Source organism: Penaeus monodon, chromosome 8 (genome assembly GCF_015228065.2).
Source record: "Penaeus monodon isolate SGIC_2016 chromosome 8, NSTDA_Pmon_1, whole genome shotgun sequence".
In the NCBI taxonomy this organism is placed as follows: domain Eukaryota; kingdom Metazoa; phylum Arthropoda; class Malacostraca; order Decapoda; family Penaeidae; genus Penaeus; species Penaeus monodon.
In genome coordinates this window covers 19,022,489-19,028,696 of record NC_051393.1, presented here as the reverse complement: position 1 = coordinate 19,028,696, position 6,208 = coordinate 19,022,489, and positions in this window count along the sequence as shown.

Below are 6,208 nucleotides of genomic sequence, written 5' to 3'. Positions count from 1 at the left end.
GTCTTGATCTGCTGTGGCGCTCTTGATGCATTACATGAGGCGAAGCCCCTAGGTCTAGAGGTCTCCTGGACTAAGACCAAGATTCAGGACTTTGGGGGCCTGTTAGGGGAACCCGTTCAGTCGATCCATGCTTGCGGCGAGGACGTTGAAATCACAGAAAGTTTTACATACCTTGGTAGCGTAGTCCATATCTCTGGGTTGTCAGACCAGGAAGTCAGTAGACGGATTGGTCTGGCAACAGGAGCCATGAACTCGATCAACAAGAGCGTTTGGAGAATTCGGTACCTATGCAGAAGGACCAAGCTGCGTGTCTTCAAGGCCTTGATACTTCCAGTTTTGCTCTATGGAAGCGAAACCTGGACGCTATCCAGTGCCTTGGAGTCTCGCCTTGATGCCTTTTGTAACAAGTCCCTTCGCCGGATCATGGGGTACAGTTGGCAGGACCACGTGTCCAACCGGTTGTTACACCATGAACTGGCATGGGTCCTGTTACCTTGCATATCCGGATCGCCAACTCAGGCTATATGGCCACCTAGCTCGCCTCCCTATGGACGACCCTGCCCATCAGGTTGTCTCTCTGCGAGACAACCCTGGGTGGAGGAGACCTGTGGGACGTCCTAGGAGATCATGGCTTGGGCAGCTCGACAAGACCTGTCGCGCGGAATTAGAGATGGGCCGTGTGCCTGCCTGGAGACTCGCCTCGAGGGATCCTCGTGGCTGGAAGCGAAGGGTGGATGCGGCCATGCGCCCCTGTCGGCGTTAGCCCCTTGATGATGATGATGATGAATATACGCACGAATTTGCCTGAGAAAAACGAAGTTAAAGGAATACTCGATAGATTTATACCGCCTATTCAATTCCTATTTCATAAATGGTGTAAGACGTAACCGTCGGAAAAGACGGCTTAGACTGAGCCTCCTTAAGCAGAGCCAGCATAGGCCGAGCCCGCACAGACAAAGTCTTGGCCTCAGCCAAAAAAGAAAGCAAAGAGAAAGGCCAAGACACTACCTCCCAGTAGACACAGAACATGAAGTTGTCAGACTCTGACATGTCTGATGCCACTATCACTGGGGCATCTGACTCTGATTCTGAATACATTAACATCATTAACGCCACAAATGTAAGTGATTTAATATAACATCATGGCACACAATCTAAGCATACTACAGTGGTCCATCGGTGGCTTCTCTCCTAGGAGTAACACTTTCCACACAATTGTGTGATCAAGGAACACTGACATTATGATGCTCTAATAGACGCTAACAGGGGGATTCTGTAGGCTGCTTGTGATATCATGCCATTGTGTTACAAAGTACAGCTGGCGCCAGAGGCTTGATCACTCTGGTCAGAGCAACAATCTCCTGCTCCACGATAGCCAGTCTACCACACTGTGGAAATGATGTTGAAGCTCTCGCTGTTGAGATTCACCTAGCCAGGGACACCCTCAAGCTGTACAAAGTGTACAGCAGACCAGGCTGTAGGAGTTTAAATATCAACGAAGTCTGTGCTACTGCAGCACAGGAACTGGTGATGAATGTGCACCGTCCCGTCCTGGCTCCCTGTAGGGCATCAGATGTGACAAGTTATCACATAGCCTGGGTGCTTGGATCCTGCCCTGAGATCACTCTTCTCAAAATCCATGAGCAAATGCATGTCAGATGAGGGGTCGCAGATCTCACCTTTGCCACTGTGGTTCTAATAAAGAAAATCTGATGGTATCACGAGCAGGAGCTGGTGTTGATGAGACTGCCATGGACAAACACTACAGCACTGTCACCTCCTCTTAGTTTTGGCACTGTCCCTATACCACAATATAATCCCAGATGGAAGGTAGACAATTCCAACTGGCAAACCTTTCAGAATGGCTTGGCCAACTCCCTTAGATGTAATGAACCTCCACAAAGTGAAAAAGCGGATGTGCTTGAGGCCAGACTTGTAAATCAGACAATCCCTAAAACTCGGCCTTGGTCCAGGAGTCACAAAGATGCCTGGTACTATAATGCCGAGATAAAAGAAGTCAACCATAGAATTAACATGTGCACGACAGATTTCCGAAGGCAGAGAACTTCTAAGAATCTAGCTTTCTTGGAGAGATTGTCAGAGGTGCCATGAAAACTGCCAAAAGGGTCAGACAGGAAAAATGGCTGAAGTGGCCACCAGACCAGACCACCTTTCAGAGCTGTGGCAACGTGTCAGGTGGGCCATCAACCACTCAGCCTCCAAGCACACACACCACGACCCTCAATCAGAGGCAGACAGACTGGTGCTCGAGCCTGACGATTCGGATGCTATGTTTTCTCCGAGGCAGCTGAGAAAAATATAAAAACGGTTCTCGCTCAGCTCCGGGCTCCAATGGGATTTCCTACCCATTATTTTCCACCTAGGGCTGGCAGATGAACTTGCATTTCTGCAACTCATCAGCAAGTCCTGGGAAACTACCACTCCATCCCAGAGTTGGGTAAGACAGCTGAGAGAATGGTACTAAACCGGCTTTAATGGAAACTGGGACCCTCACATGAACACTTCCATGGATTTACAAGAGGCATGAGCCTAGCTCACACCGTAGTCACCCTCTTAAGCACAGCCAGCACTATCATATCTGTGGTAGTATTCCTAGACCTGGAGAAGTCTTTTGAACTCGCCAGCCCACTTGCTATTTGGTGACGCTGATTCAGAGGGGGATCAGGTGAAGGGAACGTGGTTATACACACAGATTCTAGGACAGCCATTGACAGTCTGTAGTACAGTATGCCATATGCCTCTATGCCTTATAAGGTATAGAGCCATAGCCGCAGGACAGGATGCTATTCTGTAATTACACGGAGAGAATCTGTGTGTATCTGTGGTATCTGAGTACCATTTGGCCGAGGAGACAGATGGTGCTCAAATACACAAGCTAGGAGCCACAGACACTCTCTGCAACAATTACCAGAGGTGCCGAAGTCCTTCCTCAGAATCGGACCACTTACCACGGCCGCCGGCTAACGAGAAAATGCCTTTTGCTTACACCGTGGAGGCAGGAGCGTCTGCTGGCAATCCGGTAACCACGGTATGCATTCAAGGTGATGAATCAGTATAGACAACTCTAAATACTTCAAACAGGCAGTGACATATATATGTAAGACCCATGCGAAGCTAGCCTTCCCATATCTCATGGAAATGAACTGAGTTTTCCTCTGACACTGTCAGATAATACAGTGAATCTTCTGTAAACTAAATTGTCTCTGTTTGTCTGTTTTTCTGTCTCTCTCTCTCTGCATGTCTTGTTCCTCTCTCTCTCTCTCTCTCTCTCTCTCTCTCTCTCTCTCTCTCTCTCTCTCTCTCTCTCTCTCTCTCTCTCTCTCTCTCTCCTCTCATCTCCTCCTCTCTCTCTCTCTCTTCTCTCTCTCTCTCTCTCTCTCGTTATATATATATATATATATATATATATATATATATATATATATATATATAATACACACGCACAACACACCACACACACACACACACACACACCACACACACACACACACACACACACACACACACACACACACACACACACACACACACACACATATATATATATATATATATATATATATATATATATATATATATATATATATATATATATATATATATATATATATATATATATATATATATATTATATATATATATATACATATGTCTAATATATACATATTATGTATATTATATATATATAATATATTTTATATATATATATATATATATATACATATATACGTATATATGGATACGTAGATATGGATATCTGTGCGTATATGTGTACATATTTATATGTGTGTATGTATATGTATTTGCGAGTATGTGTATGTATATGAATGTATATATGTAGGTGTGAGTGTATATATGCGTATATATTTGTATATGTATATGTGTGTGTGTGTGTGTGTAGGTATGTGTATGTATCTGCATATGTATGTGTATGGGTATGTATATGTATGTGTCTATGTATATGTGTGTGTATATATGTATGTATGTAGAGGTATATACATATGTATGTGGGTGAGTACTAATGTGTACTCATAAAAGTGTGTGCGCATACACGTGTGCGTCAGCACATGTATGGCTATATTTGTATGCGTATGTATAGTCGTAAGTATGTGTACAAGGTATGTGTGCATGTTTGTGTCGCTTATATGTGGGTGCGTATGCACATATGTATGCGCATATGATGTGCGCATATGTCTATACATGTGTATGCATGTACATGTGTGTAGTTGTGTATAATGTAGGAGTATATCATATGCATGGGAGCATATGTAAAGGTGTATGTGCATGTGCACGAAAATTAACCTATATGTAGTACTTGGGGCATTAGCAGGTGAACAACTGTGTCTGCATTGGGCGTACATACGCATAAATAAAATCAGTGTATAAAATATAATCACACATATATACACTTCTGATACTCAAGCCCATGCTCACGGGAGAATACCTTGGTGTAGTGAGCAGGCCCTTGTGTGGCTACTCATAAGTCCACCTTAGATAGGGCCAACCCTGCTGGGTGTGCTTATCAGTGGCATTCCGGCTAAACTACTCCCCCTTCCACCCAGATACAACTAAGCCAGTAGGTGGGGGTAACTCGGCTACCTACCTCTCAATCAAAAACTATGACTACACAAACAGAACAATGGCCCTCATTCCCAGGAGGCGAAGGAGCCACTGGTTACGGCGACGATCAGGATCGCTCCGGAGCAGAGGGTGCTAAAAATCACCGGTTAAAGACAGGCCGCCCCACATTGGTGAACCTTTGCACATATTATATAAGGACCATGAGAAGTGAATCCGACTTATTAGCATTACTTGAGGAACTCTCTTTCATTAAATGGGATATTGTAGGACTCTGTGAGGTTAGGAGACTAGGCGAAGAACAGAAGATACTAAATGATGGACACGTGCTCTATTGGAGAAGTAAACCCCAGGGTAGCAAGCAGGAATTAGGGGTGGGCTTCTTAGTTCAGAAACGTTTAGAAAAGAATATCGTGGAATTCTATAGTGTAAGCGAAAGAGTGGCTTCAGTAACAATAAAATTAAACAATAGGTACAATTTAAAGATTGTTCAAGTTTATGCTCCAACCTGCAGCCACAGTGATGAAGAAATAAAAAGCTTCTATGAAGATGCTCATTTAGCCATCGAGAGAGTAAAAACCCATTTCACAATAATCATGGGAGATTTTAATGCCAAAATAGGTAAAAAGACAGGAGAAACCGTAGTAGGACATCATGGAATAGGTACTAGGAGTGAAAGGGGGCAAATACTAATCAACTTTGCGGAGGCTCGATTACTCAAAATCATGAATACATTCTTCGAATGGACATGGAAGTCACCATCTGACATCAAAAATGAAATTGACTTCATAATTTCAAATAGGCGCGATACAGTAAAAAATGTGGAAGTTATTAATAAAGTAGATGTTGGCAGCGACCACAGAATGGTCAGAGGTCAAATTAAATTGCACCTCAGAAGGGAAAGGAACAAACTCATACAAAAACTGCAGCCAAATTTAGCCAACTTGAAGACCACATCGACAGAATTTAACATTAACATCCAAAACAGGTATTCACTTCTCAGCGACGAAGATCTCAACGTTGACCAAATCACAAACAGGTCAATGACATAATAGAGGAAGTTGCACTTGAAGTAAGCTCCAGCAAGTTCTCGGTAGAAGCTAAAGACGTAGGGTCATCAAAGTATCGTCAAACAGGGACAAAATAGAATTAGCTGAACTAACAAAAGACAATAAATAAAAAGAAGAGAGAAGATGTAAATAAATTCAATACTCAAATAATAAATGAAACACCAATTTGAAAACAGTTAAAAAGGGACTCGGAATAGAGAGAAGTCAATTGCATGCAATAAAGAAACCAGATGAAGTGACATATAATAAGAATGAAATCATAATAGTGGAAGACTTTTACAGGGATCTATGCAGCTCAAATGAACAGCCACGGATAGAACCGAGAGCGGTAACTAAAGACGTACCTAGCATCACAACAGAAGAAATAAAAGGAGCGCTTAAAGGCATGAAGAGAGGGAAAACACCAGGTGAAGACGGAATTAGTATAGACCTTATGATAGATGAAGGAGAAATTGCAACAGTGAAACTAGCCAATCTCTTTAACAAATGCCTTCTCATCGGAAAAAGAACTCCGAAAGCCTGGGAAAATGCAACAATTA